Source organism: Osmia lignaria, chromosome 15 (genome assembly GCF_051020975.1).
Source record: "Osmia lignaria lignaria isolate PbOS001 chromosome 15, iyOsmLign1, whole genome shotgun sequence".
Taxonomy (NCBI): domain Eukaryota; kingdom Metazoa; phylum Arthropoda; class Insecta; order Hymenoptera; family Megachilidae; genus Osmia; species Osmia lignaria.
The window spans coordinates 6,025,624-6,052,183 of record NC_135046.1 but is presented as its reverse complement, the minus strand read 5'-3'; the positions used below and the strand labels follow the sequence as shown (position 1 = coordinate 6,052,183).

At 35.7% G+C, this 26,560-nt stretch overlaps 1 protein-coding gene across 2 annotated transcripts in view; it reads right to left on the bottom strand.

The window, feature by feature from the left end:
• The window catches only part of LOC117600185 (lachesin), a 135,175-nt gene extending 108,918 nt beyond the window's left edge, over positions 1 to 26,257 (bottom strand). For both annotated transcript variants that reach the window (XM_034315252.2, XM_034315253.2), the window contains exon 1: positions 25,669 to 26,257. The gene's annotated coding sequence lies outside the window, so the exon portion shown is untranslated. The remainder of the gene's footprint in view (positions 1 to 25,668) is intronic.
• Positions 26,258 to 26,560: the final 303 nt, after the last annotated feature.

The following is a 26,560-nucleotide window of genomic DNA, read 5'->3' as shown; positions in this document are numbered from 1 at the left end:
TACTTTTATATCTTAAAAATTATTATAATTACCCCCTAAAATTTTTAATTATTTTGAAGCAGTAGCTGACATTACATTCTGTTACAAAATGTAGATTTGCGGTTCAACTGTCTCGTATACTAGCAATATACTAGCTGTGAACTCTGCCGTAGCGAAAGGGTTAATAATGCAATTCAGTCTCAGTTTCATGCTGCCATAATCGGATCGTGAATTATCTCGTGTAGACATCCTGTTGCATATGTAAATGTCTATGTAGTTGAACTTGTAATTAGGTTTTTTTTATTTTAACAGGTTGAATGCCATAGTGAAAATGAGCATACGTTGTGGATGTATCGAAACTCTAATTATTAAGAATAGAAACAGTCAATTTTCAAATTAAAAATTTCAAGCTTTCTATTTGCTGTTTTACATTATTTGTACAATAGCAATTTTATTTAAAATAATGCTTTTTATTCTTTTCTTTTAATTATTCAGGAATGTGTAATTTGCGGTACCGGTCACCGGTGACCCCCATAGTATTCAACATGTTAATTACCCACTATGATTCGAAATCTGTACCCTAAAAATGTCTAACCATAAGGAAGCTAATATTAGGAAAGAATAAAATTTTTTAAATAAAGTACTCAAATAAAATATGCTGAAAATTTAGAATTGAAAATACGTCTTTTTAAAGTTTTTCAGTGACAATAATAAATCAGAAATAAATGTTGTTTAAAATTACACCTGTTTCCTTAATGGTTTATCTGCGTTTTGGATACATATAATACTTCTAAGGGTGGATATAAAAGTAGGGAAACTGTGGCATAAAGTTTTTTTTATATTCTGTTCGATAATGGTTATGTGACCCACTTACTACAACCATAAACGAAGTTCAGCTTTCTGGTGTAGCTCCGAAGATGTCATAAAATGTCATAAAGGGCGACCAATTTTTGATGAAAGTAGAAAGAATAGGTATATTGAACTACCTGAATCACGATATAAAAAATATAATAAGCACCTGTTTTAATGAACTTTCCATTTGATTATTCTACTACAAATTTTCACTTTCAGGCCATACAATCTTGTTTTGAAAGAAACTTTTAACAATAGCTGCAGATTTCTCCAAGCAAAAGAGCAAATAAAACAATTTGAAAAATTGTAAATCAGATATTCACTGATGATAATTAATATACCATAAATATTATATTATATTATATAACATTTATAACATCAAATCATGGTTCTATGTTCCACAGAATTTCCATTTGATTTTCCAACCTTTATATCCTTTCACATCTTCTAGCTACGTGAAGACATGAAAACCCGTAATAAGGGAAGAAAGAGACGTTCGTTAAATTACGAACGTATATATACGTCTCAATCCCGGTTAATAGTTTCTCATAGTCTCGCTCGGCTCGGGTTCAGTATTTTAACTTCATAGCGTCGCATGGAAACGAGGTGTGCTCGTCTTTCCTTAAATCGTAGGTCCTTTCCTGACCTTCGTTTCTCGTGTCCTTCGTTCGCCACCCTTCTCGGCTGGCACCCTTCCCTTTTCTACGCGGCTCTCGAGCCTGGCTTCCCGTTGCTTAAGCACCGTATCCCTGTCTTAGGAGAAGCAAAGTGGTACACGGTAGTCCCGCCGGCAATGTTCACTATATTAACACCTCCATCCAATCTTAATGAATCCCTCACCGAGTCGAGACTGGCTCGAAAACGGAGAGAGATCGAGTCCCACCCTTCTGTGTCCTCTAGCACTCTTCTCCACCGTGTACCCTCTCCTCTTTCGAAGTCGTAAATATCTTAGCTCTGCCTCGGCATCCGTTTATTTCACGGTAAGTTTCACGCGTAGGTACCCTTTGCCTCTGTTCCACTTTCTCCTGGAAGATCCAGGAATTCAAAAGAGGTATGTTCTTTAATTACATCGTTGGAGAAAAGGTAACCAGTGATTCAACGATTCCCACGGGGGAACGAAGAGATTTTTGTTTCAGAGGATATGTGTGTAAGAAAGAACCTTTTTAAGAATTTATTTAATGAACTGATTTCATTTCTTGTCTATTAGAAAGAGGATGTATTGGAGATTATTTAACCTTCGGACGGCGGACCATGGAGAGAGCAACAATTTTAAATATGCTTACTTTAAAGATTTGCAATACTGTTGCGACCCTTATAATTCGACGAGAATTTGAATAAATTTACATAAATACTCTTTAACCCAGAAATGCGCCCCAGAAAAATAAATAGGGTAATTTCGTGTCCTGCAGGGTCATTAAAGTAAATTTTAAAGCACGCTTCTATGAGAATTAATGCTATTACCACAAAACGAGCTTGAAATTTCTTGGATAAAAAGGGAATAAAGGATTATAGGAATTAATTCTAACTCGCTTTGTCACAAGTTGAACCGATCAATCAAGTTCGATACACGTTTATCGAAGCATGTAGCTCGTTTTCGCGTCAATTTTTGGCGAACTTCGAGGGCCTTTCAATTCGTTACTGTTGGTTAGCACGGCAGAATTCTCGTCCCGTGTAAGTGAATTCCGTTACTCTGTTTCTGTGCCTTGTTTTATGGTTGGATCGTAATAAAATTTGCAGCCGGTTACATGAATGCGTCAGAACGATCGGTGAAAAGCAATTAGTTCGGGTCAGTTTCCGAGTTCAATCCGTCGTTTGCTTTTTTATTTTTCCAGCTCGGCTGATTGCAAGTTGCAGAAGCGAACCGTACGTGGAAAAAAGATGGACAGATGCCTGAGAAAAATTGCATTACGAAGCAACAGGTACTGATACGATTTTTGTTCCCGTTTATAAGGGAAACTTTACTCGATAGAAAGTCTACTTTTCTTCAATTTTTCAACGCTGTTTCTCTAAAACATCGACTTCCAAAATTTTTCAATCTCTTATTTATAAATCTCCACGCGTGTGTAATAATAATATATAAAATAGAAATTATTATAATTATTTTACAAGGAAAATTAAATTATCTTTACGAAACAAAAAATTTAATTGTATGTTTGGGTCTCGATTGACCCAGATTGAAAAATATACCAAAATCCTCCAATTACCAACAAAACACAATTGCAATCTTAAAACGTCCAACTCTCATCACGTTACAAGAACATAGATCGTCCAAATTGGCGAAATCAAGGAAACAATTTTGCCGGTAAGCAACACGCGAGCAGAAATCGTGTAATCTCGATGTAAGAGGATCAAAAGAATCAACTTTTTTATCAACCTGTCTCGATTATGATCTCTGCTAACACGATCAGTTTATCAACTATTTAACGAGCCTAAAAATGGCATCTGTAAAAGCGGGACTCAATCTTTTTTCATCACCGTTTCAAATTTGCGGTTGAAACAGAAAGGTACTTCTCGCGTGCAATGCCAGGATAACTTGCCACCTTCGCGTAATATATTTGCGCGACCTTTCGCTGTTAACCGAAGGGTGAGACACAGTGTAGGGTGGCGGATAGAGAGAGCTAGAAGGGTGTGGATGGTTGTAAGAGAAGGACAACAATTTTGGGGGATGAGAGAACGAAGCCTGCATAGCGGTGCAGAGAGGGTAGCCCATCTCATACGCGTGCAGGGGACAAATTATTTCCCCATTTTATGGCCCGCTAAAATATAAATCAAGTTCTAAATTAAATTCCTCACCCCGTGTGCCGTGAACACCACGGCGAACTATAACGAGCATTTTATAACGTGTGCCTGTGTACGTGAGTCAGAGGGAAACCGACCGAGGGAATGAGAATGAGAAGTAGCTTGTGTGCGTGTGAAAGAGTGACGAAGGGGATGGAAGAGAGACAGAGGCATGATAGCGTATCGGGCTGATTGCGAGAAACAGGGAACAGAGATAGATCGAAAGTATTAAAATATAGAGAGCATATTATATTGCGGAATAAAATGATAACTCACTTCGTATAACTCTATATGTTGCAATATTTGGAAACAAAATTTAATCGTGTATTTTTTCAAATGCAGCAACTTTTAATAACAGATCGAAATGTAATTCATTAGCAAGTATAATGTTCGTTCAGAAAGTTTAATTATGCAGACGTTCTAATTTACTCGAGATCATTTACTATGTAAGCAGCTAAATAATGCACTAGAAATTTGAGTCGATTCATTAGAGAAAGGAAAGGTGATAATGCATTTATGGTTGCTCAATTATACAATGTTATTTCGCGGCTGTTGCTATCCGGTGTAATAACTCTGACATGTAAGGTTACACGTACAAACTCTACCCGACAACTCATAAAACAGTGTACATTCTCTGTTCATAAAGGGTTACGATAAAAGTTGCAGGTATGATTAGGTGTTAAAGCTAACGCAACGGCTGCGAATCGATACGGAACAGGGTTTGCAACGAGTTCAAATGAAAAGAAAAAAAAGCAGCAAAAGGAGTAACTGAAAAGTGATTGTAACAAAGTTCGAAAGATCTAGATGTGATCGAAGAGTGCGAGAGTTAGAAATCAGTATCGAACAAAGAGTGCTATAAGGTTCCATTGTACAGATAAATTTGAAAGACAAACATTGTTCGTGTTATAATTTTAATAAAAACCCATGGAATTTTACTTTTTCTTTTTTAATGATGAATGAGTTTAAATTTGGCTCAAAAATTGAAATTCATAAATAAATAAATAAAATTAAATTAAATAAAATTAAATAACATTTAGTCGTAAAGAAAAAGGGTAATAATAAAAACAATTTCATTGAATATTTTTTAACATTGTAAATGGAAGGTTTAGAAGGAGTCTCCTTAGACATCCCTTTAATCCAGCATTGAATGTATCTCATATTATATTATGCTAATATAAAAATGTACCTGTATAAATTAAAAATGATCAATTTTGTCATCTTCCCAAAGGTATAACTTTAAATTTCTCCACGTTACAGTAACTCTGAAAACAAGTAACGCTCGTTAAATGTAATCCCGTTTCGAAGATGAACTTTAAATAAACGAAAGGTAAGGCTGTCGCAAGGATTTTCCAGCAAGGTTCGCACGGGTATAATAAAAGAGCAGAGCATCTTGGCGCTTACCAGACACGCTAATTGCCATTGAAAAATATCTCGGAACGAGAGAAAAATCCCGAGGCATTTTCCGTATGTTGTATCGCGGGTCGGATGAAGAAAGGGTCGCATGAAAAAGCAGCCGTACACCACTAACGATGGACACACTCGCGCTTAAATACACGAATGCACGTATCCCTCGATCCGGGCGTTGCTATGAATGCACGCTTTTTGAACGTTTCCTTTGACTCTTCCCGCCGGCCACAAGTAATGAAAGCGCGGCTGCTGCTAATCCTCGCAAATATTTTTTAATAAAAATACGTCGAGCGTGCGTTGCACGCGCTACTTAGCCTGCCGTCCAAACCTACTGACAACCCTTGCCCGGGATTAGAAATGATATACTGGACGTTTAATTAATATATGCGTAATATCGCAAAACTTTGATGCTGCTCCTGGATGTAGATTTAAAAGTAAAAACTGTCCCAGTATGGTGTTATTAACATTGAACTGCTCATTCCTCTTTCTTCTATTTTTATTAATTTTAAAGGAGCTCATTATGCAGTGTCATAGGAACGCATGCACCGTGTGTAATTTTGAATGAGGTGGAAAGAAGGCTTTGAGTTTTAATCTACGATTAGACTCACATTTTTTGTCTATCTATAAGTTTAATCCTTCGTTGCATAATGTTCTTAATTTTAAACAAAGAAAAAAAATGTTGGAACTTTCATGAATAGAAAATCTAGATTTTTATCAATTTTAAAAATTTGTTAATTAAAATAAGCAATTATAATACTGCAAATTTGTAACCTTGTGTTTTTTATAATATCATTAATAATGAAATGAAATAACAAGTCCAAGTACAAATTCTTCATGTTTTCGATCAATACACCAACTATTAATAAAAACAGATATCGCAAGAACGGTTGGAATTTAAAGGTTCGATTATAATTTCCATTATATCATATAACATGCAAAATCTGGCGCTGATGTAACCTCTTGCGCATAGTTTCGAGCTCGGAGGAAGTTCATCCAACTTTAACTAATCTTAACCAACATCAAGAGTATACGGAAGGCCGATTAGACGAGGGACGAGAGAATACGTAGAGAGAAACAGAGAAGGGAACGAAAAACTGGAGGGTGTTCGTTGCTAGTCGAGATTTAATATCCGCATAGTTCTAAACTAACTTCCACCCAATGAGCCTTCTTATTCTCTGCTCATAAATTGAAAGCTGTTCGATTTCTGCGATACTCCTTCCATCATCCTATGTTTGTTTCCAAGATATTTGTATATTAATAAATTTTTGAATTATACTTTTACAACTGTTAAAAGCATTATTGAAAAATTTTATTTCAAAGAGTCAAATGTATTTAGTGAGTCATTATTTTATATTTCAAAAACGTGAATATTTATAGAGATAGAAGATTAAAATAAAAACCTTCAATAATAAAATGTAAGTATATGCATACTGATTTGTGTATTCTCTGTGAACAATAGTATATATTTTCCTGAATATAATATTATTTTTAATTCAATTTAATAGCTTCGATTTAACAGCTTCGTCAATTGGGAAATGAAAATTCAACAGTGGAACAATTAATGCCAATCCGGAGCAAATTTTTCGTATGAATTCCTACGAATTTCGTCTGTGATTTAGGCTGAATGAACGCGATGATAAACGGGACAAAACGGGGAAATTTGCCTGAACAAATTGCACGGAGAACGAAGGAATCAGCAGCAAAGCAAGCTCGATTCGGCTTAGCTCGGCTGGTCCGAATTAACGTCGCGTTCTGGAAATTGTTGTTCGACGATTAAAAGTGGAACGCCTACGGTCGTTCGCGTGTATGTACGTACGTGAAGAAAGGAACCAGGCTACAAAAGGGTGAGAGACTGGAGAAATTCTAAAGCTGGCAAAGTCACGGTGAATTCAGAGGTAGTCTTTAACTGTAACGGAAGCGACGTCTACCTTCTTCGCTTTCTTCAGCGGGCACCTAAAACCTCGTCCCACGTCTCTCGCAGACTCCATCCTCGGATAATTAAACGAAATTCATTTACATAGCTCAAGTAATACGGAGCACGGCTGCAAGACAGAGGAGAAACGGAAACACAGAGGGGACGGTCGGTTGAAAAGAGACAACGCCCGGAGGATAGAAAAGGGATACGATATTTAAAGGGTGTAAAGCGTTGGAGGAGAAGCAGAGAAAAATGAAGTGCCAGGTTTATGACGCGGAATGACCCTGCTCCTTTACTCGAGGATCTGTCGCGCTCCTGCTTTTGATTTTCCCCAAGAACGTATATGTTTCGTGGAATTTCGTCGATCGAGGTTCCGACGAGGGGCAATTTGAAGATTTCATATCTATACCGGCTTTGTTATGAAATACTCCCTCTACAAAGTACGCTTCCGGCGTTGGAGTTAAGTTTGATTAAGCTTGAATGTTCTTCGAACAGAGGGAAAACTGATGAAAATTAATTCAAGACTTTGCTCGAGGAAGTTTAGATTCTTTTGCTTTATTTCAGCGAATTCTTTTATAATTGATTGCATGATTCCTTTGGGATTTTGAAAATAACTTTTATTGAGTAATTTGTTAATTATTAGGAGTAGATAATACCTAAAAATAATTGTCTACTATTTGATCACCATCTCTGATATTTCTTTTTAATTTTGATCTATTGAAAAGCCCTATTTAATGAAAAATAATAAAAAATAATGAAAAATATTTTATGAAATTTATTTTTGAAAAATAATATTTGAAATGTGTATGACTAATATTGCGTTGCATGCATGTTTGCAATAAATTGCAATTTCAAGTAATAATTTTACAATTTAAATTTTCAATTCATTATTTTGCTCTGTTCAACATCATTCAAATTTTTGTTTTTTTCATCGCATTTTGATTACGTGACTAACCAAACTTCACGGTTTCAATCAATGCATACGACTATGTGTAATATAAAATAAATGCGATTCAGAGCTTTAAACAAAACGCTGAAATTGATAGAAAATCGTGCACATAACAGCAGAACGTGTACAAAAATGTACATCGGTCAATAATAAAAAGAAATTTAATAAAAAGAAAAATATTTTCCATTCAAACAATTCCATATGATAAAAATCTTACACACGGTGTTCTATATTTACACGCAACAGTTAGCAACGATCAATTTGATTTTTCGACCGAGTTTAAATATTTACGTTTCCTAAATAGGCAAGATTAAACGGATTCCAAAATAAACGTTTACTGTTCTCGTTCAGTGAAAACACATACAGGTCTGTTATTTCCGCAGCATGTCGATCTGTTGTCGATCAAGGACCCGGGAAACATGAAAATTTCATAAGGTAACGCGTCGACCTGGGGTGGATGAGGCCAGTCATCCCTTGATCCCAGGCAAATAAAGAGGATTTCACGAATTGGTTGATAGTACGAGCAACAGTGTACGTACAAATTCAAATAACATGTGTTGGAAACGATTTAATAGAAATTTTAACAATTACACCACTGTTATCTGCCCATTTTCAACTTGTTTAATTTCTAATAATGATATCAAAATATATAAGATACATTTTTGTCTCCTTATTGATTTCAACAATAGAGTTTCCACTACGTATTGCTAAATAAATTGCTACTCTAAAAAGCAATCACATTTCAATCTATCAAAATACAAACAAATCTTCAATAATTCTTGTCTATTTGTTAATAAAAATTTACATTCTCAATGGTTCTCAGTAAATTGAAAAAGGAGAGTACATTTCATATTGATCAAGTAAAAAGCATTGAATAATTGGAAAAAATAATTACGATAACGTTATTGATACAAAACTACATGTAAAAAGCTGAACATTTTCTATGGATCGTTATCAGTGAAACACCTAACCAATTTTTGCTCGACGCTATTAGTAGTTCTAAAGAGGTTTAAAAAGTAACAAGACCAAAAGGAAGTTATCTCCTAATGGCAATCATTGACGCGGAAAGCTTAAGATAAGTGTTTTTCCCTAAACCGATGGAAAAAAACGATCGATCAATTCTTTGCCCTATTCTTCTACCATGGACAGCAGCTCGTCAAGTTGCTGCAAGTCATCAACCATGGTGATGGATCTGCGTGTATTTTTTATCCGGGAACAATGTACCGAGAACAAAGGATCCAAACTTCTACTTCGAGATACCGACGGTATCAAAAATTTCATCGCGAATGTAATTCTATTGTGTCACGTGACAATTTTCAACAAATGTACAAAATCTAAAATCTAAAATCAAATACTATTAATATATTAAAATTATTTGAATTTTGTTCTTATAACCTTATCACCTTAACACTGTTCCTATTCATCCCTGTTCTTTGCACGTAAGGATAAAAAAGTTTATACAAGTTATATTTTCTCAAAACTCTTTTCTAACCTTACCTTAAAGAAATCCTATGTTACACGTCAGGGTGCCAACAAGGTAACTATGTTACAAGATGACCTTTTTATAGGATACACGAAAACTTTCGCGAGTGACTGTAAATCCTATCCAATGTTATCGAGAAATCGTTCAGAAATCGTCTTCTCGATCTCGACAGTCGAAATTGATAAAAGCTACAAACGAAACGATGCAATGCAAACATTCCGACGTGCCAATAGAAGGGTGAAGGGCGAGAGGCTAGGGGCGAGCGTGAAAGGAAAAAAATTCGAACACTTCGCTAGGTTTGAGGCACGGCCTGAACGCAAGGCTTTACAAGCTGCAGGGCATCTGCATAGTCCATTGTTGTCTCGAACAATAAAGGCCAACCGGATCCAGGATCATCCGTGTTGCTGCTGTGCGTTTAATCTTTATACTTGCAGAGTGTTCGAAGGACCGGCACGGAATAATTGAACAGGCTCGTTTCTGTCGTCGCGAAACAAAACTGCGCGAAACTGTTCTGTCCTCTGTGTTCCATTCGTCACGTGTAATATTACATTCATTATTTCATTAATTCTCCATTACCTATAATAATATTCTTCTTTCGAGCTTCGTACAGTTCAATTTTGAACGAGATAACCAACCATATTTTATTATTGATCAGGCTTAATTGCCGACTTCATTAGCTTCTTTTAATTATTGATGATATTAATCAACTTGACTTGATGGACTAAGAGTCTGACTGTATTTAGGGCAGCCAACACTTTTAACATTTTTCATACTTTTAATCAAATTCCAAGGATTTAGGAAATTTTGATAAGAAAATTTTTTAATTATCAAGGTGTTAGGGTGAAAGTTGTAATTATCAAATTTACGAGCCGACTAATTTATTTAAAATCGTCGTGTTACGACAAGCTATGATGCCTATGGCCACTTTTGTTTGAAATCGAGGATCGAGAATACTTAAGGTTCGTTGTGAGGGAACTATGAGTTCAGCAATAACTGAAACTTGCAAGTTGGAGAGGGCACGGTGAAGTAGCTTCTCACGGTTCGACCCTCGGCTACGTTGGTGTGAGCGAGGGTTCTGCAAGGAAGCAGAAGGTACCCGAAGGCGATGGTAAACCGAAACAGTTTCACCGACGAAGGCAGTTCGTTTTATGTTGACACGGGTAAATGCTGAACGTTCGTCTTGGTTATAGTTTCGATAAGGCTCGCCGAACTGACACCTCGTTCAACACTCCCTTGTGATTTCTCATCGTTTCTCTGTGCGCTGCTAATTTTGATACGTTGCTCCTTCGGGAAAAGATAGGCTATTATCTGAACCGTTTAGATTTGTTGGAACACGGCTAACACTTTAACGTCTTCGCTGCTAATATTCAATTGAACATTTGTCTATCACAGATCACCTTTTATCTTTTTTTAGATAAAACAATGAAAAATAAATTAATGTAAATTTATATTTCACGCGTTATTAGTATAGTATGCTATTTTTTAAATGATTTGTCAGAGAAGGAACACGGACTGTCTATTTTACTCGTCGCGTTTGACATTTTATTGACTTATACTACTGAAACTTTAATGCCTGCTGCTGTGCACGAATTCTTGCAAAATTAGCTCGCGTTGCAACGCATTATATTTCTTTGCTCAATATAAATATTGTTGCAAAAATGTTGTAAGTTTCTGAATTCAGTTGGACGGTAATGGATACTGAAAAATCAGTAGTAAAACTCAATAAAATGTCATAGAATGTCATACACTTTATCAATCCTATGTTTAAAAATAAATCTGAAGTAATTTTTATGCATAAGAAGAAAGGAAATTGCGTTCCTATCATTTAAAACCTTCTACCTAACAAAAATTTAACTTCTATAAGAATCTATTTCTCAAATATTCTAATTATATTATTCAACCCTAAACAAAACTTTATCATTCAACCCTATTTCCTTTCATACAAAGACCATCAGTTACAAATATCGAGCATTCACGGATGAATACGTTCCAATAACGAGAAGTACCTCGAATTAGAACGATTATAAATTTCAGATCCGCACAAAAGGGAAACTCATTTAGAAGAAAAATGGGCAAGAGTCGCGTATGCTTTGACGACGAACAAAAAAAAAAAAAAAAAAGACGTCCAGGCATACAAATTGAAATGGAATCGTTTTACGCGGCGCGAGGGTAGGTAGATTTGTAACAGCGTCCAAGGGAAGACCGAAAGGTATTCGAGAACTGATATGCGGCATGCTTGACTCGCAACAGACAGTGAATGATGAGTGCCGACCGATCCACTCTTCGTTGCACAGAGAACAGCAACGGCTCCAATGAAACTCTTGCCCATTCATTACGGCTGCCTATATTGTGACATTTCACGGTGACGTTGGCTATTAGGCATTCCGACGAAATGGATTTTCCTCATTTTCCAAAGCTCCTTCGAGACCGATTCCCGTCTAAATATCAAAGATTAAATTTCGCTCCAAACTTTGGTAAACCCGGTGACATGAAATGTTCCTCGCAACAGTGTGAATTAAAAGTATTAAATCACTTTGCAATAAATCTTAAGTTATATCTTTAGACAATTTTTAGAATTCTTTTTCTTTTCTGTTTTTTAAATAATTGCCGTGTTCAAAATGAACAATTTCAAGAACAATTTCATTGACCAAGCGAAAACGAAGTAAAGGAAATATAACTAAAATTGATATTTCTTTGAAATCTGTGTTTTTGATATATCGAAAAAGCGATGCAAAGGGAACAAGGGAGATACGTTAAAATGCGGTCTAACGACTGAGAAAACGTAAATAACTGCTATCAAAGACACGTATGTAAAGCAAACGAATGACCGATATCGGGGAACGAATGGCAAAAGAGGTATCGAATCAATTGTAGATAACCGATAGAAATACGCGATGCGGCTGGTTGAGTTGTAGCGGACAGTGAGTGATTGGTAGCGGACGGTCCTGAAAGTTCGTTTGGCAAACGGGCCACAGGGTAACCGACTGGTGAAATTTCGTTTGTTCATTGCGCACATTTCCACAACAATATCTGTATACCAAGCAATTCTACAATTTACCGTATTACCGTATCAGCTCGCTTTTTCCGCTATCGTATTACTTGAACCTTCCAACCGTTCTTCAAAGTATGAAAATAGTCGGAAATAAAATTGTCGAATCGACAGAAATGCAATGTTGTGCAACGGCACCGACTGGATATTTAGAATTGAATTTTTCAAATGTTAATTTTACTCTATTTAGAATTATTCCGAAGCATTTGGCGTTATTAAAATATTTTATTTAAATGGGTCGTACACGGTAAATGGTCGAATAAATTAATTTTTGATAAAACAGAAAATTTTCGTATTATGTTAGTTACTTTATAAAATTCTCAAAAATATATCTTTATTTTCTGACCATTTACCGTGTACAACCCCCTGAACAGTAAAATGATATTTTGTAACATGAAAATTATATAGGAATACATAGATGGTTACGAATTCAAGGTGGTAAAACTTGGCAATGGTCGATGTGAAAAGATTTACTAATACCCGGAGACCTATCCTGTACAGGCATCAAATTTTCATTGGAAGGAAATTCAGCAGAAATTTAGTAAGAGATTCCGAAGGAATTCAAACTATTATTACAGCGGAGGAAGTTCGCCGTTTTCGAGCAGAGTGCCGTTCGAGTGTGAACTACAAGAGGAATATTAGACGATGGTTACCAGAAGAACGGACGATAAAAGTCGTACGAGCGGATCTAATTTGGCGGGGTGGAAAGAGCACGCGAAAATTGAGAGTTCCTCGCTAGATATGTATACGCGAACAGGGTCGAAGAACACTTCTATGGTATTATACAGGCCTTATCATAATATATGGACATAATTTCCAGTGGTGAATTCAACACGTATACTTTATCCACTCTATATGAAGGATAAATACGGTCCTGTTATTTTATAACCATTGATAGCACACAAAAAATAAAGAACGAGTACATGTTACGAATAATTAAAATTAAGACCAATTTTATATATCTTAAATTTTTATAAATCCAACCCATGATTGTAAATAATTTATAGCTCTCAATGTTAACACCTTAAATATTCGTAATTTTCCTATAAAAGTTACCTATTTAATATCTTAATTCTACTTTTTGTGACATGCTTCTTAAAACGATAGAGAATAAGTATATTCAATATTTTTGTAGCAGCCGCACGTATCTCGTTTCGATGCCACCATTCTGCATTTACATTGTTCGCAATCGTATGAGCTCGATTGTTTAAAACGTGCTATTTACCAGTGGTACAGAAAACAGAGCGCAAGAAAATCCAGTAAAAATTCACTGCATTTGCGTGGGAATTCAATAGTCTCGCAAATGCATATTCGATTATACGAACGATTTATTCTGTTGCACGGAACGCGAGAAGTGTAAACGAAGAGACTACCGACGATCGTTACCGATCCGACCAACCGGAAAACAATTTTCATAATTTTCTACTAACCTACAGAGTAAACTGCCACTTCCACCTACAGCAAAACGGTATTCATACAAATTCGAAATGATTCAGAAATAAAATGAAAGAGCAAAACTTTGTAAGCACAGATTTTCAGAAAACTAATAATAATTATATAATTTATTCTGGGATGATGAATCTCTAAGACAATAAATAATTTAAATTGCATTCTTCTGTTCTTATTTTATAAATTTTAAACTATTCTTTCAGATATTATTTACAAATACGTGAAACAGTTTCTTTTGTATATTTAAGCTTTGCATAAGTTAAGATAGCAATCTTAAAATATTATTATCGTATGCGTCTTCGTACATAATATAATTTGCGGTTTTAGAGAGGAAGGAACATCACTACTCGTAATTAAGTGATACACCACTTGATTTGGTGTTGCAGGAAGGCAAATGACACTAAAGCTAGGTAATAAAATACGCCTTATGGCGCCTCGAGTAAACTCGCCTCAATAAATGACATCAACTTGCTGAGAACTTAAAGACAACACACGCCACGACGAGAAGATTAAAACGAAGTAGATATATTAAGAATTAGTCTTACGGTTGTTTAATAATTATTATATTATTTAAAGTGATACGACATTAGAATAATAACGTTGAAGATCTTTAATAATCGATGCCATTATGTCATCAACATTTTACAAATCTCTTTTGCAAATAAAAGGCAGAAAGAAATAAAAATGTTTTTAGAGTCCTCTGTAATTATTCCATTATTTTATAGCGTAACATGACACGTAACATGAAAACATTGAAAAAAATTTTCACAAAGTTTCGTAAAGAAGCAAAAGGAAAGTCAAAATTTTACACAGCACGACATAACAGACGAATGGAATTAATTACTGAAACCGTGCCCTTTGTGAAAAACTACTTTACTGAAGAGGTAAAAAATCTCAGCAAAAGTGACAAACTTTAAAACTGTAACAAGGTGCTCAGGTGTATTTCATGAAACTGCGGTAGGACGTCTGTGTAGTGAAGAGAAAATTGTCTTTGAAGTAAAATAACTTTTGTTCACGGGATTAATCTATTTGCACTCTGCATTTAACTAAAGTTAGAAAAAATGAAAGGATATTACCTTAACGTTTCTTTTTATCAAAATTGTCCAAAATAAAAGAGAATTTTAACAACAAATTATTATAAATTTCCACGATAATCCTCGAATACTTAAAGCACCAATATCAATTATGAAGAAACAAAAATAAACGGATCTTAATAGTTAAGTGTTCCTATTAAAAGTCAGTAATACCCGTACTGTCAGTCTCCGTAAGTAGTACAAGTCAATGATTCACGCCTAAACCCTGCTTCACAGTGAAATGGATCAAGATTAATACCCCAACATCTCGTCAAATAGTGTTTTCATTTTTTACAAAACTTATTCAGTATTTGATATTAACTTTTTGGAATCATAGATAATAAAAATAACGAAATATTTTTAAAATAATAGATAAAATTTATGAAAAATAAAACTACTATCTGACAAACTTTACTTTCAAAGAAATTGAATTTTAATTCTGAATGAAATGAAGCTGTATAACCTATGCGCGATGCAATTGCAACTGCAAACCGATGCATCAGGTCGCGGCTAATAGCAACGACAATTATACAACGATCCATATTTAACAGCATCCATGAAAGAGGGGTATGGGTCGCGCTGTCGAAGCGCAATTCCCGGGCCAAAATCCATGAGCAAAACAACATATCAAACGTCCATTCCACGGCTGAAAAATTTCAGCGTAGCTGCAACATACATTCCACGCGTGCAGTCCTCGAATGTCTGCCGGTCAGTTTTGCGGCCGACGAGATCCGATTGATTCGTCCGATTAACGTTCTGAATATCGTCGCCACGGTGGTCGCGGATGACCATTTGGCGAAACTTCACCGTGGTTTCGATCTACCTTCCGTCCGCTATCTGCTAGCGTGTGTGCGCTCACGTGACCGTTCCGTGTATCCCCCCTTTCGCCGCAAATCGGTAAACCAACCGAGCGCGGAGATCGGGTTAGAATACGCGAATCGACGTCGAAGCACGACCCGGCGCGGCGGTAACGAGGGTGTCACGTGGGCATCGCGAAAAAATTACGTAAATTAGCGTGAATTGCGGGACGAATGGTGGTGTGCACGCTGTTGCCGAGAGGAGAGGAGTGGCGTTTACCATTCTGAGAGGAACGAGATCGTGCCCTCGGCAACACGAGCATTGCATGGCAGCCAGGGAACAGGGGCGGGTTGCCACTGGAACTGTGTGTGATTGATGAGGCAGTGATAGCGACGGGTCTGCACTCGACACCTCGCTACTGCCACCCAACAATGCATATTCATCGGACGTATAAATAATGCCTGTTTAATACATAAATATACATTAACGCGCGCGCCCCCACCTACGCCTATCATACTTGCAACACTCAGGAACCGTCTCCTCTGATAATCTTCGACCTTACTGCTAACCGCCCTTCGCTTCCAACCACCCTAAGCTTCGTCGCTCGACACGCATTCCCCTAGTCGATTTTTATGAGAACTCAGGGGATTGTTCTTTGAATGACGCACCCCGTGGACGGTGACAAATGTGACGGAAAGGATAAATGGATGTTTAAAGTCGACCTCGGGATTTGTGTATCTTCATGTGATACCAGTAAAAAGTGGAGAAAATAAATCCTTGCTTAATAATATGTGTGCTTTCCGAAGATACAGGGAAGAGGAATGTCACCCTTTCGATTATTCATTTTTATTTTAATCAAAGTTCGTTATTTCTGCGAATGTTATGTTATTCTCTGTCGAATGTTCAGCGAGATGCACATTCGAAGTATCGAATGGGTCGCGTTGTCAGTGATGATTGATCGCCTGTTTGAACGAAACATGTCCTTTCTTTCAAATTGAAAATTAATTCACGGCTTTTAGCGCTGAACTTTCGAAACATTACTCCGCTATTGATTTTCAATAGAAAAGAGCTAACGTCGCTACTGTTCGGGACAACGGAAAGAAAATTTGTCTCGTCGTAAATTTAAATGAACCGTACCGCACGGTTTAAGTTCTGATACTATCGAACGGATTCGATCCTTTTTATCTATGCTTATCGCGGTAAGTTAAATGCCTATTTAACTTCAGTCCTCATAAATAAACACGTACATTGACATAAAATAGAAATTTTCTTTGAAAAATAATAAATGTATAAATTAGATCAGCATTAATTATTTTTTAAATTTCAATATTCTCCCACCATAGAAAAGAAATTCAAGTATTTACAAAACCATGCATAACATTACCAAGCTTTTATGCATTATCGTAGCTTGTGTGCAATCAATATTTTACAACGAATCATTATGTTCGCGGTTGTTACGCGACAGAAATTTGGTGCCAGGTAATCACACTTGCTACACAACGAACATTTTACGACACGATACTGTAAACACTCTTTGCATGCTTATGCTCGACACTTTACCACTGCCGCTTAATAATCCCTCTTAGCACACAGTCGACCCTTAGCATGTGATTATAGTTACTCTGTCCCTAGGCAAAGGGTTAAGAAAGCGTGACCTTTCTCCGCGTTAAACACGTGGTAGCGTTAATTCAATGCACCTTTGATAAACAAAGTACAGTTGAGGTGATAATGATAAGGGTTACAGTAGTGATAGCTACAGAAACTTTTATCTATTTGTTTTAAAGTTTATAGCATTATGTCAATTATTTTTATTCAAATTTTAGTATGTAATTAAGTGAAAAGTTTGTGCACCTTTCTATTTAGGAGAATTTAAGAAACAAATTAATTAATCTATAATTGTGGTTTTAGAATATCAGTGATGATTTCAATAACCAATTAATTAATGGTCCAAAAGTAGGACCATTCTACTTTTTCTCTACTCAAAAAGGCTAAATTCCTTTGATCAACACAGTTAATTTCACTCGAACAAGGGAGTTTGTAATTTTTGTTCCATAAACGAAGACTTTCTGTTCTGGAAACGCGATCGCTGTTACGGCGAATGAAAATGAACTAAAGATAACCGGCTGGCCGTTAATTGAATAAATACCTGTTACGCAAACACTGCGAGGCCGAAAGTTTCTCCAGTCATTATTTCCGTAGCGCAACGAAGCCCCAAAAGCTTGGGGAACTTCTACATCTTGATAGACCGCGCAATATATCCAACTATTCGAAACATCCGGAAACAAAATCTTAATAACGAAACTTATTTCAGAAAGCGTAACATCGTGAAAACAGTGTCGGTGGAACGGACTCGATAACCGAGGCGAGTTGAACAACCAAAAATTCTGTACCAACCGAACAAGAATGCGTAACAGCGGAAATCAAGGAAGATTTGCACCGGATGAAATCAAGACGGATACGGATTCTCGTTATCGGGTTCATACGCCTCGCTTCAATTAAATTTGCTGCCGAGAGAACAATAATTGCTTCGAGTTGCATTCTCGCCGTCCAATCGTTTCGTTGCCCTATCTTCTCCTCTCGTTTCGTGAATTTTCCAAGAGAACTTCCGTGCCACTTCTAATTAGACTTATAACAAAAACAAAACTTTGTATAGATACTGAAGTCCCGCTAATGGGGTGATAAGTTGTAACAAATGCCTCAAGGATGAAAATTAATCCTTCCAAAAGATTCAAAAAAGTTATCAGTTTAGGTGATTTTTTAAGGATTTTTAATATGTAAAAAGTTTGAAGTTCATTGGGCAAACACCTTTAGTTTAATGAGATTTTAAATAAATTACTATCACAGAAAGAAGGATATAGAAATTAATGGAAAAATTAATAAAAAGGAAGGTTATTACTAAATCTTTTTACCAAATCACTAACCACGTTATAGTTACCATAAAAAGTGACGTTAAAACAGTTTCGGTCTGTTTAAACGACGCTATACATTTATGAAATTATTATAACCTACATCAAAATGAATTCAACGGTCTATAATATCACCACTTCTTGGTGGATGGTCAGATAAGTAGAATACGACCGTATGAGGTCAGACATGCAGGCTACGGGCAGTACGTGGTCAGACAAGTGGAACAAGGGATTTAAATACTGATTTTATTATTATACGAATTGCTAATTAATAGAAATTCAGATTTAATTGACAATACAATTAAGAGTTTTGTACATTTAACTTGATTTTATATTGATAATTCTTCCTTTTATGAAATCGAATAAAGTGAACTTTTAAATACATTAATATATTTATTACACAATTTCCGATAATTTATGAAGATTATCCCTTTATGATTGAAAACTGAAATATTCCAGGTACGAGATTCAATTATTGGTTAATACAGCACGATTTGGTCAATGTTATTGGATTTATACAAAATTCATTACATAATTAGCCCCTTTGCCATTCACTAAAGTACAGGAATTTACATAAACTGAATAAATTCTGGTAACTTTTCATACATCAAATTGATTGAATGTGTGTTAAGTAATTTTCAGTTAATTAACTCAGTAAAGGATTAAGATTATGTATCAATAAATTAGTTAATTCTAAAGAAACAAATTGAATTTTTATGAGTTCCAATGTCTAAAGAAATAAAAAAATAGAAAGGTAATACAAATAGTAATCACATAGCATGAATTACGAATCTATTAATTAACTAAACGTTCTAATCACTACCCCTTCATTTTTCCTATTCAACCTATACAAATTGGAATCACTTTTTCAAAATGCTCACTGGACTAGTACTCGCGAAAACATATTCACAAGGAATAAACAGATAGAAAATTGCACCACGGACGAAGTTAATAACAGCAAGTTTAGTTGACGGACAGTCAATCAACGTTATTGCATCCGCGTGCTCAACGTCGAACATCCGGCGGAAGGTCGATTCTCCAAAGCTATGAGATATTCGTGGGTTGTTTTCAAAAGCGAAACGGACCTTTCCCACAGATTTCCTCCTTCTACCTATGAATTTCAACAAAGAAAGGTGCACTTGCTCTTCTCAAAAGAACCAGACCAGTTGTATCGTCGATGGTAACGGACTGTGGTTTTCGACACAGATGTATAGTTATATTTAGCTTTACCATGAACAAGAGGTCAACCAAAATATAATTATTTCAATATTTAAATTAGGACACCACATTACATTTCATTCGACCAATATATAATTTGAGTATTAATAATCATGATAAATATTTCATGCTTCACTGATAATATCCAATAAATTGATGTGTAATCACCAGTTTTGATTAGAGAATTAATTCACGCTTAATTCCACACCACGTTATTACCTAAATCCATTTCCGAATAATTTTATACTGCAGTTAATTAAAGCGATGAATATTTCAGCCGGTCCAAGTACTTTTTCGAATAGTTTTCTGAGGAAATTAAAACAAAAGGGAAAAAGTAATGTTTGCGAAAACAAGGGATCAATTAAAGCCAGTTTCCATGAAGCACGAACCATGAGATAGGAAAGGATTCTGTTGTGGGACATGCATATGCATCTGTTCACATATTTGTGCGTGACGTCGCGTTCAAAATTGTCTTGTTAGAATAGCACACGTGCAATTGAATTTGCAAATATTGGGCCACATTCCCTCTGTCAAACACTGCCAACGATCAGTCGCATGTTACATTTCTTCAAATTGAATTATTCTTCAATTATTGAATATTCGCGTGATACGAAACAATAATTCAGAATTAATAATATTACAATTTTTATAATACAAATAGAGACTTGAAATTGAAATTAAAAAATTATTGTGCGAAATTATGTTTAAACTGATTTAATTGCTGAGGTATGAAAATTAAAAGGAAAATTCTAAAATGCAGTTTTCCAAATTCCAGTTATATGAATTAGATAAATTGTAGAAGAAAATTCTGTACCATTTAATTCCACTGTATAATATTTTTCACGTGTGCATCGGTGCATCGGTGCACTTGCAAAATGCACTTAATGTTTTAACTTTTGATTTTCTAACATCGTACCCTAATTATTTCATTATACAAAATATTTCAAAGTATCAATTTACGTGAGAAATTTACGGATACATTTTTTTTAAAAGTGCATTTGTAAGTGCATCGATGCACTTTTGCAAAAAATCATATAGTGAAATTTTAAAGCAGTAGAGATTTTTGTTTACACCTAACTTGCAAGTAGTAATTATTTAAGTTAAATTTTGGATATTCTATTTTTATTTTTAGAAAAATATTAAATTATACAGCACAGTTTTGTACGAACAATTCATGCTTTTTATCGTAAGACTAGTATTCCACAAAAAATAGGTCGCTCCACTTTCCCTGAAACAACCCCTATATCTCGAGATACATCCAGCCCCAACGAGATATGTCCTTTTCGTTTCACCTCTATCATAGAGTTCTACGTTTTACCAAGTTTCTAGCTTTAAACTCAGAAAATTCTTTTAACGAATATCAGCAGTGTAAGAAAGACACAGCTTTCAAGCTTTGCGCTCGTTTCTCGGAAAAGCGAGAAATTGCCCAGGTTCTCGTGTTTTAAATGCGATCATTAACGTTGTATTCTTCGAGAAAAATTTGTATTGCAGCGAAAAATGAAAACGAAATCGTGTCTGATCGAGGAAAGTTCGTTTTGTAGGTGATTGCATCAGTAACTTTTACGACTCAATGAAAGTGAACAGAATTTAATTAAAGAATAAATAAAATAAAATACTGAACATTGAAAGAACGAATTTATGGATTTTCTAAAACATTTTCAACGAATTAATGAATATTCGTTAATAAACAACTATAATCCCTTCTAATAAATAAAAGGTTAATATTAAATATATATATCAGAAATATTTTCATTCCCCTTTGAAACGTTTTCCTTCCTTCTTTCAATCCCACCCAAAACTGACAATACCTTGCTAACCGAATACATATTCATATAATTCAGGAAACCGCCCGAGCCCGTAATTTCGGATACCCGCGCACCCTTACCTAACAGGTACGAAATCGACCTAAAAAGCACCAAAAGATTCATAGATAATACGAGGCAAATATCTAGAATATCATCTCCTAACGATTCCCTGATCAATTAGATTGCTACGCCGTGGTATGGTAATAATTGCACCGGTCGAAAAATAGAGTGGAAACAATCTAACACGTGTAACGCGTCAGGTGGAGACGAAGACAAAGCGTGCCATGAGACTGGCGTGCAGAATTACGAGAAGATCGCGTGCTAAACGATTTTCCTCTTTGCCTTCTCTTCTCTCACCCTTTCCCCTTTTCATCGTTCACGATTGCATCATACCGCAAGGAAAACGAGGCGAAGGTTCAGAAATGCCTCAAATTACACTGATACGTTTGGTAATGAGCATTACATTGGAGTATTAGAAAAATCGCGTGCGTGAACGCAATACCAACTCTGACATTGGAAAATTAATTTTCTCGTAAAATGGTGAATAATGCTCCAGAAGGAAGTTATATAGGTACTTTGAAGAGAAATTTAATTCGAGCAAAAATAAGGGAAAAAAGAATTGCCAAGGAATAAGTCATCAAGTAAAAAGGTAACCGGACGACAGAGAAATATTTCTTACCTCTTCATCAACGGTACAAGAATCGCGTGGCATTCAAAGATGCATGCATTTCATTCATCACAACCTTAATGACCCCCCTCTGGTAAATTAATGTCCCTCTGTGCTCTATCGAAACGCACACAGCACTCGTTTGTCTTCTTAACTATGTTATTATCGTTTGACTTCATTCAGAATACAGTGGAAATATTTGAAGGTGTACTTCAAGATTTACAGTTACTAAATTTATTTTGTAATACGAACTAAAATATCGAAAAAATATCGAACTAAATTATTTTTTTCATGTTTCCAAAAAAAAAGGGTTACAGAAAAGGATTGAAATGTAAAATTTAATTTGAGATATACAAAGACCTTTATAAGTGACTGCACTTTCATAAATATTAATGACCAATGTTCAATGAAGTTACAACTAAGGTTACCATAAGACTTTTATACGATCTATAGAATATCTCATTATTAAAGCAGTTTCACGTTACTTTTATTTAATCTTGCATATTTTGTTTTATCTCATGTGCCGGGCATTTACCATGGTCTCGTTTATGAAAGAGAAAAAACAATGTGCTCCACGAAGTGAGCATAAATCAATTTTATGCCTTTTAGACCTGATGCATGACATGTAAAATTCTTTGGAAACAATGGAACGATGTCGTATCATTCACTATCTACGATAGCCAGCTTTTCGTTGCTGTAATAAAAAGGGACAGCTTTGTTCTATTTGTAAAATAAAATTTTCAAAAATGAACGTTCTTATCCTCCCAATAATTAGTAAATAACGAATATGACAATAAAACAAGGTACATCGTCTAAAATCAGGTTCTCAAAGTTTTTAATTGAAAACAAAAGACGCATGAATGCATGAAAAAATTGCACGAACAACACGAGTTACTAATACAGTAGAAAATAATTGAAAAGCGCGATTAAAGCTGTCGTCGGCAATTCTAATGGAGAGGAAAGAAGCAAATAAGAGACAAGGCAAAAGTTCATTGTCACTGCTAGTATAGGGGCGGTATCGTTCCCCTCTTTCCTTTTTCCTCTCTTATCCGTGATGCATTACATTCTGCAGCAGCGGTACGCGTATAATGCACGACGAACCTTCGAGACCCAAAAAGGAAATAAACAAACCCCTTAACTGAAATCAGGAATGTGAAGTGGATGGTAGTTTAAAACGATTCCCTCCTGCCTTCTTTTTTCCCTCTTTCTCTCTCCCTCTTTCTTTTCATCCCTTTCCTTATGCCATCCAATACTCGCATTCTGCTCGTTCTTCCTTCGCCTTGGACCCCGTCAACTACACCCTTTTCTATGTATCAACGTATGTTTTCACGTTCCCGGTGAACTTCGTGCAACTTTTGCGATCCTTTACGCGCGAAACTTGTGGACTCTGATATTTGTATACCCTTCGTGGTCAGAAAACTATGCGCCACGAAAAACTCGAGCCGCATACAAATGAAACTTTGAATCTTTTATCCTGTTCACCAATGTATTTTCTCGGCAGATAAACAGAGAACTGTTTGAATAAAATTTTTGACGAATTTTAGTGAGAATTGTTTATCTTTCATTAAAGAGAGTGAGCAATTTTTAATAAGGTGAAAGTTGTTTTTTAACCGACTTCGAAAAGGAGGAGGTTACTCAATTCGATCAGTATGTATTTTTATTAGAATAAATATCTCGTTTCTTTTTTCTTTTTACACGTCGAGTATCGCGAGTTTCGTTTGCAACAATTTTTCTAATTCTAAAAAATTTGTAAAATTTCAAAATATCTTTTAGAAAATCCTCATATAAAAAACAAAAATACAAATCGATTATAGGTCAAAGAGATATATTCTACTCTGTGAAAATTACTATGGTTGCAAATTTTATTTGAGAGCTATAAATATACTTTAATGGCTGTAAATTTCAATCAACCGATGTTTCGCGTCGTATTTGAAACGTTTCTCTTCTGTTCGTCCTCTTTTCGGTTTTAACATCGGTGATTTAGGAGAAAAGGGAGTAGTTAAACCGGCCGATAGTACACGTTACGATACATAGATTCAATCTTGAAAGTTTATGGTCATGTATCAGTAAAATTGTTTCAATATCGGTTTCGATTTCTGTAACAGTATCCCGTGACGAATGATAGGTCAATGCATGCTGCAAACCGATAAAGATTCGATGTCGTTTCATAGCTTCAATTGCTTTATGATGTTACACCGAGAAAATTGATTTCAGTTTTTTTTTACGAATGAATTTATCAGCCATTTTTATTCTTTATTTTTGTCAATATCGTTATCGCAAAGATTTACTAGATAAAATGGGTGTAACGAACATGTGTGAAAAGCTGTTTGCAATTTCGATATCTGACAAGTGATAAAAATGCTAGAATGTTGGAATTAAAAACTATTCGCCAATTGATATGATATTGTTAAATTGAAGAGATAGGATTAGTTTTAAAATAATTCTGCATTCTATTCGAAAAAGAAAAAGACTGCACGTTGTAATTTTACATACAGAAAGAAACTTCCGAAGAAAATAAATAAATACTTGCCCAAATTCAAAATAATTCAGAGATTGTATTGGTAAATTTTGTATAAGAACCGAAAAACAATGATGATTCAAATTTTCTATTAATGATTCTTCGAATAAAGTTATCGTAAATTAAAATATTTGCATATGTTACTGTAAAAGAGTGAAATTTACTAAATGTCTGTATAAAATGAAAATTTAATTACACTTCATTTAAACAAATTTACGAGCATTTAGTTATATCAAGTAAAGTAAATACACATGAGAAATATAAATCTTTTTGATGTTGTAAATTATTGACGATCTCACTTTGACATTATAAACTAGAAATAAATATGTAATACACTCCTGAGTGAAAAATAATTAACTACAAATTTAACATTCACAAACATGCGTAGCATATCAAATTGATAGTTCATATGATTGGTGTGCACATCTGTTAGCGAAAGTGTTCATTTAATATTGATACATTTTTATTAAATCATGCGTGGAATAATATTCCCAGCAATAAAAATTTAAATTTCGTTGCTGGTGAATATGTTTATTTATCAAATTAATGAGCGTAATATGTTCACTAAATTAACACTTTTACTGTAACATATACATCATATTTTCAAATTCAAAGTTAATTGAAAAAACCCGTTTTCTAGAAAACCCTTACGATCCCTATAATTTTATATAATTATGTTTTGGAGCTTCGACAACATACGCTCTGAAATACTCAATTATAAAATAAACCATGATGACCAAAAATCACAAATACGCAATACCATTCGTCAAAACAGAAAAACAAATAAAAATCACCAATAAAAGAATCTTAATCTACGCTTACCTTATCGAAGAGCTCCCGGGGATCCCGAATTCCTGTCCGCAACCCCTACAGCAGTCGCATTCTTTATCCCTTCACCGGTTCCCGATGCACCTTGAACACCTTTAGACACTCCACGTCGTTGTCCACGTAGTATCACACAAAAAAACACGTGTCCCGTTAACTGCGTCTTTCTACCATGTCCAAGTCCGTCAATGAACTAAGAGCCGTACGAGCGAAACGAGCAAGGACGCATGTCGCGACGAACTGAGCCAGGTGAGTAATGTACGAATAAACCGTAACCGACCCGCGTGTTTATATTCTCAAGGTAGAAGTACGTAGCACTAATCACATTCGAGACAAACAAAGACGGAGACCGGTGTACGAATTGAAAACAAAATAATTCACCGACCATGAACATCAAAGATTTATGAAGATTTATTTCAACGTCGCGAACTTTAAACGACGACACTATTTTATAGCTGATCCTTTCGTTAAAGATCGAAAGGGTTGACCGAACGAAAGTACTTCGAGCACCGGCGAAAAGACGATCACGTGGCTTTTCGAACGACTCGCCGTGACCCGGAGCCGACGACAATACCGTAACACCTTCTCGGCGACCCGTCGAGAACTGCGTTCGCCACGACTCCCCACCCGACGTTTTAGGGGCAGGACGGCCGACGTCTCTAGCCCGACGCGACGCGCGGCGTCGCTCCGCCTCCACGTGCAACTACCTGCACCCCTCCGGCTTTTACGTTTCTTCCTTCACCGTTTTCCACCGGCCCGCTTCCTCTTCGTTCTTCTCCTGTCCTCGCCGCGTCCGATCGTACCACTTCACGCCCGCGTCTCTCCCTTGAGAACACCCGGAGCACCCTTCTCTCTGCGTACCGGCGCCCCTGTAATTCCAATGCACGTT